The sequence below is a fragment of the Rhipicephalus microplus genome, chromosome 5 (assembly GCF_043290135.1).
Source record: "Rhipicephalus microplus isolate Deutch F79 chromosome 5, USDA_Rmic, whole genome shotgun sequence".
Taxonomy (NCBI): Eukaryota; Metazoa; Arthropoda; class Arachnida; order Ixodida; family Ixodidae; genus Rhipicephalus; species Rhipicephalus microplus.
Genome location: NC_134704.1, coordinates 221,350,059 through 221,365,444, shown reverse-complemented (window position 1 = coordinate 221,365,444; position 15,386 = coordinate 221,350,059). Strand labels below are relative to the sequence as shown.

At 47.9% G+C, this 15,386-nt stretch overlaps 1 protein-coding gene across 6 annotated transcripts in view; it reads right to left on the bottom strand.

The window, feature by feature from the left end:
• The window catches only part of LOC119173504 (uncharacterized), a 91,819-nt gene that overhangs the window by 42,947 nt on the left and 33,486 nt on the right, over nucleotides 1-15,386 (bottom strand). The gene's annotated exons all lie outside the window — the stretch shown is intronic.

Genomic DNA, 15,386 nt, shown 5'->3' with positions numbered 1-15,386 from the left:
ACATCATGATCACTAATACCAGGAATCAAGGTAATCGAAGACACGAGATCAAGCACATTGCAAAAAAATAAATCAAGTACATTTGCACTACTAGCCATAATTCGCATTGGTTTTTGCACAAACTGTAGTAACGAATGGGCATTTATCATTTCACGGAAGGTCGTGTACAGGAGGGATGAATTGACTAACACTGGTGTAAGCTGCTGCCATATCACATCTGGTAAATTAAAATAACCTGCCAAAACAATATATGTAGTTTGTAGTGTCAGTAGCACGTTGCTTAAATTGAAAAGGGGCTGAGGGGCTCTCGTGCTGGGTGACCTGTAGAAGAAAATGAATGCCACAGACGAGCCGTTGTTCAAGAGTACTTTGCAGCAAACAATTGCTACAAACAAGTAAAACCTAAAATTATTTTATTAAACACATTTCACTTAACCTACTTGGTCATTTGACCAAGTATCGTTGCCTATAAGATATTTTAACTTGGTTTTAAAGCAAAGGTGAGTGCTCATCCGAGTATTCTGGTAAAATCGTCATTTTCTGTGGTTTTACGTAAACAGAGGCTCCCCTCGTGACGCTGCAGAGGTCAAGCAAGTATTGTCGGCATCAGAGAATGTTTTCGGCGTGAGCATACCCTGACTGGCACACCACGAGGACTATTGTTCGTTACCGCTCTCGCTTTGTTGTCGGGCTGCTCTCAAGGTGGCTTTCGCTGCTTACGCCAGAAATGCTTTTCTTTTTCCTGAGGGGAACACGCTCAATACACCCACATGGTTTTATTGTTCACCGCCCTCAGTTCACCCTATTTTGAAACGGCGCGTTCAGCGTCACCAAAGCTTGAGCGCATGTAGTCTCAGGCGCTGCCCCGCTGAGCAGCGCTAGTTTCTTACGAGGCGTTTCGGTCTGAAGCAAAATTGTCCTGAATTAGTGATGCTAGCATCAATTATAGGAAGCATTAGGGCATTTACGATTGAATTTTAGCATTACCAGGCGCAAATCTACAGATTACTGTAAAAAAGTCGCCAACAAAGCTTTTGCTGTCAGAGGTCCTTTAAACACTCCTTTTAAACTTTTCAGAGTCCCTAAAAAAGTCGCCAAGACTCCAGAGAATTGTCGTTAGCACGACTGAAAACACGCTAAATTTAGCGACTTTCTCGCTAAGTTTATTTATTTACAAAATACTGCAGGCCCATTTAAGGGCCCCAGCAGGAGGGGCAAGATCATAACATTGCACACAGGTGTAAAACAGCAAGAACAATAAAAAGATACATCATATGCAAAAGATACAAAAACATAGGTCATGGTTAAATATGCTCAAGTGCCTCTACAGAGCCAGTTAACAATTGAGGTGGGCAGTTGCAGTTGTTTATGGTTCGAGGAAAGAACGAGTATTTGAAAATGTTTGTTCTGGTGAAATATGGTGTAATGAATGAGTTTGCCGATATTGGGTTTGTCTTGTCGTAAGCGGTTTCAGATACAAATCACGGTTTACTGACAGCTTGTTGTTATTTAAAAGAAAAAGAAATTTGAGCCTGTGAGTTTTACGACGTTTTTCAAGTGTGGGTATACTGTTTTCTTTCAAAAGGTTTGTGGGGGAATCAGTTCTTAGTTACTTGGAGTAAATAAAACGGACCGCTTTGCATTGGATTAGTTCGAGAGCCTCAATGTTTCTTTTTGTGTATGGGTCCCAGACGATTGAGGCATATTCCAATGAGGAGCGTATAACAGTCAAATAAGTTAGTTTTTTTACAGTAGAAGGAGCATGCTTTAGTTTGTGTCTCAAAAGACCAAGTTTACGGAAAGACGATGCGCAAATATTAGAGATGTGCTTATTCCAGCTGAGGTCGTTGGTTAGAGTGACACCAAGGTACTTACGGTATACTCAACAACCTCAGCTGGTGTCTGGGTACTGGATTGATATGTAAATGGCAAAATATTTTTTTTGTTGGTTATTCGCATAAAGACGGTTTTGTCTGTGTTTAACATCATCTCCCATTGCTCGCACCATGCAAAGATATTTTGGAGGTTAGCGTTTAGCAAGACCTGGTCGTCATAGGAAGTTATTTCATTAAACAGCACACAATCATTAGCAAACAGTCTGATCTGAACCGGCGAGGAAACAGTATCAACAATGTCATTATTATAAATTAAAAATAATAAAGGCCCAAGTACACTCCCTTGGGGAACCCCAAAAGTTACAGGGAGCGGGTCAGAGCAATTACCGGCAATGCTTACAAACTGAACGCAGTCAGACAAATAGGAATAAATCCAGGAAATTATAAATTCTGCAAGGCCAATCGATTCCAGTTTTTGAATAAGCTTATCATGAGGAACAAGATCGAATGCCTTCGTAAAATCCAAAAAGATGACATCAACTTGACCTGCCTGATCTAAAATTTGTGGAGAACTGTGCACAACAGAAATGAACTGCGTTTCTGTGGAAAACCCTTTCCTGAAACAATGCTGAACTTTGCAAGACGAAGCCGTTATAGAAATTGGACGATAGTTTAGCACCAAATCTTTATCATTCTTTTTGTGCACTGGAGCAATGTGTCCGACTTTGCAGTCATGAGGGAAGCGGCCGGAACGGATGAAAGCGTGGAAAACGATTATAAGAAATTCCGATAGCATCTCGGCACATCGTCGTAAAAAAGTGTTGGGAATTTGACCAGGACCGGTTGAAGTTTTAGTTTTCAAATTCAGGAGCAACGAAACAATACCGGGTGAAGATAAAATATCTGGAACGTCCTCATTACTTCGAGAAAATCGGTGCTCGTTAGAGGCTGAAAAAACGTTATGGAAGTAGAAATTGAAATGATTGGCAATAGTTTTCTTGTCGACAATAGTTTCTCCTTCATGTGTTATTTGCTCAACACAATTGGTCTTTTTGCTCACAATGTTCCAAAATTTTTGTGGGGCAGACATAATAAAGTTCGGTAGAGTATCCTGAAAGTATCTACATTTAGCTGTCCTCACAGCCTCGTTCACTGTGTTCTGGGCAGAAAGAGTAATATTGCGTGGAGCACCCTTGCGTTTAAGCCGCTTTAGTTTCCTTTTCATGTGCAAGACATTTCACGTGATCCAAGGATTTGATTTGCGTGTTTTTTTTACTTTGCTAGGAATAAAATTATCCAGACAATGCAGGTATATTTCTTTGAATTTGTTCCACAATGCTTCAGTGTCAGTTCCTTGAAAGCTGCTGAGAGAAAGATCAAGGTTAAAACCTCGATCTTTCCAAGACCAAGATCAAGTTAAAACCACTGATTGACTCGCCGACTTTGCTCCCACAGCCACAAGCAAGAATGACTACTGGATTGGCTTGTCTCGATCTCGAGGTGTTGCCATAATTGTGAGACTACCTTTGGCATAAGCGAGTCTATGTTGTTTGAATTCAATGTCATGCCGTTTGGTTTGTGCAACGCTCTGCGACATTTGAAAGGTTTATGGACAAGGCACTGCGTGGTCTCAAATGGGTCATTTTTTTATGTAACCTCAACATCGTCATTTTTTGATGCACTTTTGCTGAACACAATCATCGACTTGACGTTGTTTTAACATGCCTTGAACAAGCTTCCCTTACTCAGAACTCCAAGAAATGTCACTTCGGTCAGCGAGAAGCACTTGTAATTGGTCATCTTGTAGACAAGCATGGTGTGTGCCTAGACCCTCAGAAGGTTGCTGCAGTTACCTGTTTCAAACAACTGCAGTCACAACGCGTTAGAGTTTGTGCGGTTTAACTGTAGGTTACCAATAAGCACCGTTTCTGTTAACCGATGAATTTTACTGTGCAAGACAGAAATCCAGCCATATGAGCCCGCTTAGTTCCGTTAATGGGGCATTTTTGTTTAAGCAAGTTTTGTTTACTGGGAGTCCACTGTAGTATAGTCATCTGAAGCTGGTTTAAGGACATACCAATCATTAGCAAAAGGACACATTTTCGAGCCAGAACACACCCATCAGAACGGTCATTACTACTTTCTTCATTTTCCCAGCGATTATAAAGCTTACTGTTATTGTTACTGTAAGTGCGACTTTATGTGTGTGCTCTCTCTTTCTCCACTTTTAAGGGGGGACGCGCCCTTTGAAAACCGAAAAATCGCGAAAAAGTCGATTTTTTGAAAACCACATACTCGGGCAGTATGACTCATAAACTGCCTCTACTGTAAATATCAATGTCTAATTCATCGCAAAAGTACGTCAAATAAATTTTATAACATGCCGCGGCAGCCGGCAAGCCGCGAGCGAGCGCCAAAAATACCCCAACTTCGCGCGCTCGCCATTTCCCAACCGCTCGGCCGATCGCCGCCATCTTGATGTTGTTTTGCTCGTGAATTCTTGCCCTTTTTTTTTTTTTTCGCCACCCGCGGCAGTGGCGGTGGCGCTCCGAGGCGGGAGTCACTCACGATTGGGGGGCTCGCGGAAGCTTTCGAATGTCCCGCTGCCTGGATGCGAAGCCGCGATTGGACAAAACGCGCGCCTCTCGAGGAAATGGGGGAACGCGCGGCTCCTATTGGCTGCTGCGCGCGATGACGTAGCTGCTTCTCCGGCATGCGCCGGCTCGTCGTCTGCACCGGCGCTTGCAATGCCGGCGTTCTTTGTGTGCCCCATTTGCTATCATTCCGATCGGTCGTCACACGTGCTCCTCTATCTTTCACCGTCTTCACGAGACGATCTTCTACCGTCTTCACGAGACGATCACTACCGTCCTCACGAGACGATCTTCCGCAGTGTTCACGGGACGCGGATTGTTGCGCTGACGGTCACGATGGGCATTTCGAAGTTCAAGACTCGGCACGCGTTCGGTTCAAAAAAGCGTCAGCTGAAGCTCGTACGCATGGCGAAGCTCACCTGCACGCCCACGCGCGGCGACAGTTGCACCGATGCTTCCGCTTCATCTTTTCAAGACGATTGCGTCGACGCTTCTAGCGACGAAGCTTCTACACCATCGGCACAAGGATCCGTCGTGACGAGTGAGGCTGGTGTTTCGTGCTCAAGTGCGCCTGGTGTGTCGCGCTCGCCAACCGCATTGATTCCGGCCCCGAACAGTGAGACCGCGTCGTCGACTGTGCCCATCCAAACACGTTTTCGGACGTGCGAGGAGTTGGCGACGGCGGAGAGAGAACGTGCTGCTGTGCAACGAAAGCTTGGCGCTATGCCAGCGACCGAGAGGAAGTTTCAAGCGATGATGCCTGAACCCGAAGCTGCCACCGCTACGACCGAAGGCGAGAGATATTTCCTCGTGCAAGGGGATGCCCTTAGCGACATGCTGTCCAAGACCCCGTGCCCGCGCTGCCTCGCGACCGGGATGAAAGTTCAAGGAGGCACCCAGCTTGGACTTGCCACGAAGCTTGAGCTGGTATGTCCACATTGTGGAATAGTTTCAAGTTCGTGGAGCTCTGCTCGTCAGAACGAGTCAAGGGCCTTCGACGTGAATATAAGAGCCATTACGGCCATGAAACAAACAGGGAAGGGACAGACAGCCCTCAACGACTTTTGGGCAACTATGAATGTTTCCCACCGTGGCCTGCACCACAAAACTTTCCAGAGGCACCTGAAGCAATTCAGAGAACCACAGCAACAGACCCTGGATAAATTCTATGAAGAATCGGCTTCTGCTGTGAAAAAAGTGTACAAGGAGATGGACCCATCTTTCTGCAAGGACATTACAGTGAACTATGATGGCACGTGGCATAAGCGCGGACATACATCTCACATTGGAGTTGGTGCAATCATCGAGTATCACACAGGCCTCATCTTGGATGCTGTAGTTTTATCGAATCAGTGTCTCGGCTGCCAGGTAGGACCGAAGCCTGAAGACGAGGGCTATGCAAGCTGGTTGAAGCACCATGTGTGCCAAAAAAACACTGATGCCAAGTCTGGGAGGATGGAGGTTGAAGCAGCTGTAACTCTGTTCTCACGTTCACTGTCCAAGCATAACCTCCGGTATACAACCATTGTATCTGATGGGGACAGCGCCACATTCTCTGCCCTTCAACAAGACAATGTTTATGGGCTAGTCCCTATTGTGAAAGAAGAATGCTTGAACCATGTCCGGAAGAGGATGGGCACAGCCCTACGTAATCTTGTGCAGAAAAGCGAACAGGCTCTGGGAGGGAAGGGCAGATTGACAAAAGCCCTTATTGATAAACTCACAGACTGTTATGGCTGTGCACTGCGGAACAATTCAAACAATGTGGCTGCAATGCAGCGTGCAGTGATGGCGTCATATTATCACGTCACCTCAACTGACGAGGATCCTCACCATGACTTGTGCCCGGAAGGTGCAGACTCGTGGTGCCGTCATAATGCCTGCAAGGGGAATGGCGTGCCACCTCCAAAGCACAAATACAATCTTCCGGGCTACGTTGCAGAAGCGCTGCTGGCAGTCTACCAGCGCCTTTCGCAGGCTTCTCTAATGCAACGCTGCCTGGGAGCAAAGACGCAAAATGCATCGGAGTCATTCCATTCTGTCCTATGGTCCTTGATGCCCAAGGAGCAACATGCATCATTGATTGCTGTCGAGACAGCACTGCATGACGCAGTTTTGCGGTCTAATGCCGGCTGCAACAGGGCCACCCAAGAGTTGTCGTCATCAGTGGGACTGACACCTGGCCACCTAACCATTCAACGAGCTGCGGAGAAAGACTCTCTGCGTCTGAGAAAGGCTCAGAAACGGATGAATGAGAAGCAGGAAAAGCGGCAAAGAAAAAGAGAGCCTAAGGACACATCTAGCTACTCTGCAGGGTCATTTTAGACCATAATAAATGTTTGAAACTTTCGAAGTCAATTTTCTCAGAATGACTTTTTTGGCCAGTGAGGCTGCTTAGTCAGGTGATCTCTCTGGAACTGCTGGTCTGATTTCTATCAGGTTTTTTTTATTATGCACCTTAATAAATTGCCCAGGGCAAGACAAGCCCGCTTTTTCAATTTATTGTGTCTGTAATTTGTAATAATTAACTAAAACTTCATTGATGAGAGCCAAATTGTGAACACTAAATTCAGTGCTCTGCTAACATTTTTTGGCAAGGAAATTTAAAAAAGGGCTCTGTCTTGCCCTAAAGCACCTATCCAGGAATCATCATAGTGAATTTCACAGTGCTAGGACATTTTTCAAATTCTCCAGACCCTAAGGGACCCATGTGTACTACCCTGATAAATGGCTGTAACTTGGGAACCAGTGAACATAACTGCATGAAACTTTGTGGTTATTCAAATGGCTTCGCTATTAGTGTACCCTGAAAATTTCATTAAGATATCTCAACAAACAAAAAAGTTGCCCTTCGAAGGTAGCCTCCCCCCTTAAAACTCCCCCACGCCGTTCCCCTGCACAAAGTGGTTAACATCCCTGCCTCTCCTTTCCTTCCCAGAAAGAAAAGGGGAATGGTCAAATCATGATGCGCTGACACGCTGCGAGGAGCACACGACATGCTGCCCGCATGTCACGACTGTGTTGCAGTGAAGCATGCTTTATATTTCAGCTGACTGAGCATCGCACTTTGAGGGGCTTGCCGTTTTGCCTCAGTCAGATCTGGTGTGGCGTCATCGTACTTAAGCGCTCAACACAGGCCTACAACAAGGCTATCAATGCTGGGTTGAAATAAACAGGGGTGGAAGTAGACTTAAGTGTGCTGGAGCAGCTTTGGCACAGTAAAACGAGTGTTTTGGAGCAGGTTCGGAGCACCAAAAGGTATGTTTTGGAGCAGAGAAAGTCAAGTTTTGGAGCAGCTTTTTCAGATCAAACGTCATTGTAACGTTATCGTCACTTAAAATTAATTCTGGTAAAAAAAATTCCAATGGTTTTCAATAAACATTCAGTACTAATGAGCTTACGAGACTTACCACCCACAGATGTGTGCGTGCATATGTGTACCATCATTAAACACAATAGCAGACAGAGAATTCTCAGAGGAATTAAGGAATAAGCGATGCTTATCTCTTGTTTTCATAACTGCAAATAATCACGCTGCACTTCGCTCCCCACACTAATTAAATACACTACTCTGCTCATCGGTCTGGAGTGAAGTGCGGACGAGCAATTCACACGGCAAATTTATTTATTTTTTTATTCATTTAATACTGTAAGCCTTTCTCAGGCTCATACAGGGTGGGCGAGCAAATATACACAGTCACGGCAATTCACATGACAAATCCAGGCAGATGGCACAGCGAGCCGCAAGGCAGTGACAACGTGGGCAGCATAGGCACTGCACTGCATGCAAATAAATGGTACACGTCATCGCTCCGAGTTTCAACAACTGCCAGTTGTCGCTCAGTATCCGATCGCAGTAGAGAAGCCCATACATGTATCGCAGAAAGCCGATAGTGTCCCCGTTGTTGCTTTTCAGTCACTGCATATCACAGACTCTCTAATAGTTTCTAAATGCTCCTTAGCGTCGCTACTGCGAGCAATGAAACAATAGTGCGAGAGTGCCAGCCGAGTATCTTTTGCACACTTTGATAAAAAGTAGGAAAAGACTTGCTGGTGGGTACTTCGGGCAACATCTGCTGCAGTACTGTGTTTGTTTAGGGGTGGTGATAACACACGTCAGAGAATCACATGTTAACTTATAAACGCACACTGCTGTTTAGTGCATCTGACGATTGACAGTTACTCGTGTTGGTGCCACCACTTTTGCGGGGAAGTCACGGCGATAACAGCAATGAGACAAGCACTAGTGTTGTATTTGTTTCGTTTGTAACGCCAGCAAAACCAGCTGTGCGCGCACCATTTCGTTTGGGCCCTGTGCGCCTTCATTCTCCCTCTTTCCCCCTCCCTTCACCCTCTCCTAATGCCAATGTATATAACCACGCTGCGGACAATAAACGCCGTCGTGTACTGCCCGACCATCGTCCTTGCTGCTTCGCTGCGCGCGCTTGTGTTACTACAGTGGCGACGAGCCCGGAAACCGCCCATGCTGCCGTGAAAGTTGAAGCCGACGGCCTGCCGCAACAAGTACCGGCGACCATGACCAGCCTCCAGCTCCCGGTTTTCGACGACACAAGAGATAAGTGGAAACCATACCTTGTTCGGGCTGAAGCGTATTTTGAAGCAAATGCTGTTACTGACTCCAAAAGGCAGAGAGCACTTCTTGTGGCAGCACTCAGCACGCAGACTGTGCAAGTGCTAGCGGGGCTAATTGCACCCCAAACGCCAAATTCCCTTACTTACGCCGAAGCGGTCGCAGCATTAAATGACTACTGCGATCCCAAGCGTCACGAGATTTCAGAAAGCTACAAGTTTTTTACCCGTTGCCAACAAGAAGGGGAGTCGGTGCACGCATTCCTAGTCGAAATATGGCGCATAGCAGACAATTGCAACTTCGGAAGTGTGCTGAACCGGATGTTGAGGGACAAAATTGTTTGCGGCGTACGCTCAACTAACTTGCGCAAGCAGTTACTGGCACATAAAGATTTAACCCTTGAGGAAGCTGAATCAATGTCCATTGCAGCCGAGGCAACTGGCAGCGATGCAAAAGATATGAGTGCAGAGCCGCCGACTGTGCTAAAAATGCAAACCCATCATCACTCGCCCTCTCGAGGTAATCGTACACTAGGCGCGTCGCATGACTGCGGCCGATGTGGAAGCACGAAGCACGACGATAACACCTGCCGCTGGGTTAACGCACGCTGCTATCACTGTGGGCGGCGCGGTCATTTGGCAAAGAAATGCTACAGTGCTCCAACTGATGCAAAGGTGGGAAGGCGGGCAGCGAGTGTAAAGGCACTGACAGTTGAAAGCGCGTCTAATAACGACGACCTGGATAGCGCACACGTTTAGACGTTGATTTCGGGAAGAAAAAACGGTTTGGAACCACCCATACGCCGCACGTTTAGATGGGGCAACGTAGACCTTGCCATGGAAGTGGATACTGGTTCCCCGGTGTGCGTCGTATCGCGCCAAGTGTACGATCGACACCACGCACAGTGGCCGCGCTTACAACCACCACGAATCAAGCTGTCATGTTACGCGGGACAGCTTCCGGTGTTGGGGGAACTCGAACAAACTCCCAGTGAAGTATAAAAATGTATCTGTGGCTTGCCCGCTCATCGTGCTTGACTGTGCAGGACCCAGTCTATGTGGCCGCGATCTCATTGCTTTGCTTAGCAAGACGGGCGTTCCCATTGGAGACCTGACTGCGCCGGACCCTACAGCAAGCGCCGAGCCAAGCGACCCTATGCTGAACCGACTGCTCGGCGAGTTCGAGGATGTTTTCTCAACAGGCCTTGGACTAATCAAAGGTCCACCAGCCAGCCTAAAACTCAAGGAGACAGCGACACCGAAATTCTGTAAGCCCAGATCTCTTCCTTACGCCCTTCGCGATAAGGTCTCTCGTGAAATTGATCGGCTGGTGTCACTCGGTGTTCTATCGCCCATGCAACATGCAGAATGGGCTACACCTATTGTGGTCGTTTTGAAAAAGGACGGGAGCGTGAGGATATGCGGTGACTTTAAGGTTACCCTTAACCCGGCATGTGAGGTGGAGCATTACCCTCTTCCGGTGATAGAGGACATGTTCGCAAGCTTAAACGGAGGCGAATATTTCAGCATCTTGGATTTAAAAGATGCATACAATCAAGTGCCCCTTGACGAAGCGTCCAGCGGGCTGTGTGTCATTAACACGCACCGAGGGCTTTTTTGGTATAACAGATTTCCGTTTGGAATAGCTTCCGCACCGGCCATTTTTCAAAGAAAGATGAATGCAGTACTCGGCGGGCTGCCGGGTGTTCAAGCGTACCTTGACGACGTGCTAGTGTCAGAAGGCAAGAGTGATAACGGAGAGCAGCTCAAGAGAGTGTTGGAGCGGTTCCGAGAGCACGGCGTTAAACTTAGGATTGACAAATGCAAGCTTCGGCAACCTTCTGTGACTTACCTTGGCCATCGTATAGATCGGCAAGGCCTCCACCCCATTGAAAAGAACGTAGACGCCGTCATGCAAGCCCCGCGCCCGCATAACGTTAGCCAATTGCGCTTGTTCCTTGGCATGCTCACGTTCTGCGCACGTTTCCTGCCCAACATGTCGACTGTGCTCCGCCCCTTGTATCAGCTCATGGAAAAACGAGCCCGTTGGGAATGGCGGGAACCGCAGCAGTCAGCGTTCGAGAAAGCGAAAGAAATGTTGAAGAATGCGCAGCTTCTCGTTCATTTTGATCCCAACAGGGATCTGAAGCTAGAATGTGATGCTTCCCCGTATGGCGTGGGTGCTGTTCTGTTTCACTCGGCGGGAAATGAGCCCAGACCAATCGGTTTTCGCTCCAGAACGTTAACAAAAGCGGAGCGAAACTACTCTCAGCTGGAGCGAGAAGCTTTGGCACTGATTTTTGCCGTTTCTCGTTTTCGTGACTACCTCCTAGGTCGGCAATTCACCCTGGTAACCGACCATCAGCCACTGCTGGGACTGCTCAAGCCTGACCGCCAAACGCCGCCGATGGCCGCCGCGCGCATTCAACAGTGGGCACTGTTCCTAGGAGGCTACCAGTACAAGCTACAGTACGTTACGGGGAAACAACTACTGACAGCAGATGCCCTCAGCAGACTACCAGCCCCGGCGGCAGCGGAACCAGTAGCCGAAGGGGAGCCTCCCGAGTACGTCCTGTCGTTGGAGGCCCTGGACGAAAGCATAGTGACGACGCACGAGTTGCAGGAGCTCACTGCCAAGGACTCGTTAGCCCGTGTCCCGGAATACATCTTGCATGGCTGGCCTCGAACAACAAGTGGAATGGTGCCCGACTTGCTGCCTTCTTTTGATCGCGAAATGGAGCTGTCGATGGCTCACCGGCTAATCTATTGGGGCAACAGAGTCGTCATACCACGGCAGGCACAGGAAAGGATGTTGCAGCTGCTACATGAAACCCACCAAGGCTCCTCGTCAATGAAAGCGGTGGCACGGTCACTGTTTTGGTGGCCAGGGATGGACAGGGAGATTCAGGAATTGTCGGCGCAGTGTGTAAGCTGTGTAGAAAACCTGCCCATGCCTGCGGCAGCACCACCGGTGAGTAGGCCGAAAACGGCCGAGAGATGGTCCCATATCCACATTTATTTTGCGGGCCCATTAGCCGGCAAGATGATACTTGTGGTGGTAGATGCTCACACGAAGTGGATTGAAGCAATACCTATGATGCATGCGAACACAGCAGGTACTATTCGCTGCTTACGAAGTCTGTTTTGTCGGTTTCGAGTGCCACGCAGAATCGTGTCCGATAATGGCACGCAATTTACGAGCCAGGAGTTCGCCACGTTTGTAGCAAGAAACAATATTGTGCACTTGCGTACAGCGCCTCTCCATCCTCAGTCGAATGGAGCAGCGGAAAAAGCAGTGCGAACCCTTAAGGATGGCTTGCGGAAAATGCAAGATGGCCCACTAGAAGATAACATCATGCGCCTGCTATTCCATTACAGGAGGACCCCGCAAAAAGAAGGACAGCCACCCTCGGAGATGCTTCTCGGTTACCAGCTGCGGTCCCGTCTTGACACCTGCCTGCCGCCCAGGGATGAGAACTGGTCGCCGGGTGCTGACGATTGGACCATCTCGCCAGGAAGCAGCGTCTACGTGCGCAACTACGGTGCAAGCACAAGATGGACGCCTGGACGCATAAAAGCTGCGTCGGGGGCGAGAATGATAGCCGTGGACACACCAAGAGGGTTAGTGCAGCGTCATATCGACCAAGTTCGCCGCCGCCGCGAATCGACGCCGAAGTCTGCAACTGCGGGGACAGCTGAAGGCGCGGACGCTGAAGCTGAACCTGCCAGCGTGACTACTCCTGTCCCGTCTCCTGCGTTGCAACGCACGTCCAGGCGGAATGAGCAAGAGCGAAGCCCAGAGCTACCGGCAGCGGATGGTCGGAGTGAGTTTTCCCCACCAGCTGCTACGGAACCTCCAGACACCAGGACTCCAGGAACCCGGTACAACGGTTCCACTTTTAAGAGGAAAGAAATGTTGTATTTGTTTCGTTTGTAACGCCAGCAAAACCAGCTGCGCACGCACCATTTCGTTTGGGCCCTGTGCGCCTTCATTCTCCCTCTTTCTTCCTTCACCCTCTCCTAATGCCAATGTATATAACCACGCTGCGGACAATAAACGCCGGCGTTGACTGCCCGATCATCGTCCTTGCTGCTTCGCTGCGCACGCTTGTGTTACTACAACTAGCAAACCCTATGAATTTACAACACGATTGAACTACACTGGATATGAATGTGGCCAAGGGCTTACAGTAGCCAACGCTCTGTGTTGCTCGGTCGACAATAATCCGCTAGATTGGGCAGTTTACACTTCCAATCGACAATTATCACGGAAATTGCCGTTCATGTGCAATCTGGTGCAGGAGGTCAGGTTGGCGCAGAATGGCACAATTGGCATAGTACTTCCACCCCTTAAAGGGCCACTCACCAGGCCCCATACCAAATTTTAGTTAGACAGTGGAAGTTGTTGGGTGTCCAATCAGGAACATTTTGCCACAAAAATTTTTTGAATCTGTTCATGACGAGCGGAGAAAACAGGTTCTTTGAAGCGGCGCGAAACAAGTGTGAGAGGAGGCGAGCTCGAAACACTTGCCGTTTCTCCGCGTAGCCTTCACAAGCCAAATCTCTTCCCCACCCTCTCCGGCATCCGACCAAGAGATGACGTGCGCATGACGCTCCCGAAAAAGTTCAACCCCCGAGCACACGAGCGGCGTTGCTTTGTTGATTAGCGTTATTTTGTGGTATTCTGTCTGTTTCTGTGGGATGGTTTCGAAACACTGCCTTAGACACGGTAGAATAGATGAACAGAATGAGTGCGCGAACGCGTAGAAGCGTTTCACGGCGGTCGTCTGCTCGATGCGCTGACCGCGAGGACACGAACACATGCGAAACGCCGAAACATTAGCCCCGCATCTCGTTGCGATTCACGGGAGAAAAATGGAAAAAAGACGCTCACATTCCCTAACTGCGTCTCATTATTTATATAGAGTTTTATTAATCTCTTCAAGCAACAAATTACATAAATTACGCATTCCGTGTTAAATAATTTTCATCATGTCACGTGCCACTGTTTGCAACGTCAGAGCAGAGTCGTCTACGTAAAGAGCCGTCACTGCATTGCCGTGTACATAGGGCCATTCATACGCGCACGTCATGCCCTCATTCTCTGGGCGCGTGCCGGCAGAGGGGAGGGGGAGCAGCGTTAATCTTGAAATTTGACCCATTTCCGCGGCGCCTAGTGTTGCAAATTTGGGAAGACAAGATCATGAATGCCTCGTCTATGCACTGCGCCTGTCAGCTCAAAATTGTGAAACCTCGCGAGTGGCCCTTTAATAAACATGATCTAAAATAATTCCTCTAATAGAAATAACCAAGAAATAATCACAATAATTGATTTCAAATTGCTAAAAAGTTTTAGAAACATGTGGCTGACTCTAGTGCCACGCAAAAGAGAACACAATTGTCTCACTAAGAGCGATTGGCCCTCCCGCTGGCTCCAACAACAGAGATATACCCCTGGTGAGGAAAATGATGACACGCATCTCAACTGCCGTAGCAAGTCGATTAGGCGCAGCAAGAGAGTAGAGCCCACGTAAAACACCACGTATGCTCATCTCCCTAACAAGATTCTCTTTGTGCATGGAAGCCTTACATGCTCAACTCAAACATTGGCGTGATTAATGGTTCAGTAAACGGAGCAGTGGCAACTCTAGGAATGGGAATTACTGGATGCCTGGGCTATGCACTTCCTCAGGTGTCACAGCCGTGAAGCTGCATTCATCGCAGGATTTGGAAATACACCAATCACTGCGCAAGAATGACACCAGAGCTGAATATGAATGGCATTGAGAGCTACATTAATTACTAGATACAGACCTTTTTCGAACCATTTTTGTGCTGGCAGCAAAGAGGCTGAGGTGCTTGAGCTTAGAATCGCTATATGCCACTACCTCATGGCTCTAGATACGCAGCAAAATCACAGTGGGGTGTTGCTGGCAAACATAACCATTGGAGCAACAAACTACCATACAATTCTAGTTACTTTCAGTAATTCCATGCATTCCACTGTTTGTATGTTTTGTTAACTAAAAAACTGAATAAATCCAAGGATATCAGGAGTGCCAACAACTTTTAATTAGCAAGGTGTTATAGCATTACCCTTGGCTCGCTCCGTAGTGAGGGAGCATCCCGGTAAGGCATGTTGTATGTAAACTTCTGTCAGGGATAATTTTTGAAGACTACTTCTAGTCGTACTAGATGAACAAGCCACATGACCCTCCCAGCAGACCCTCTTTAGTAGATAACATGGCTCTGCAGGCAGTTCCATCTTCAATAAGTTCCACGTTAGGTTCTTTGCATAGGAACAGTGTACTACTCGCTCACCATATTGCTCAATTAAAAAAATAGGTCCCCACCCAAATGAATCGAA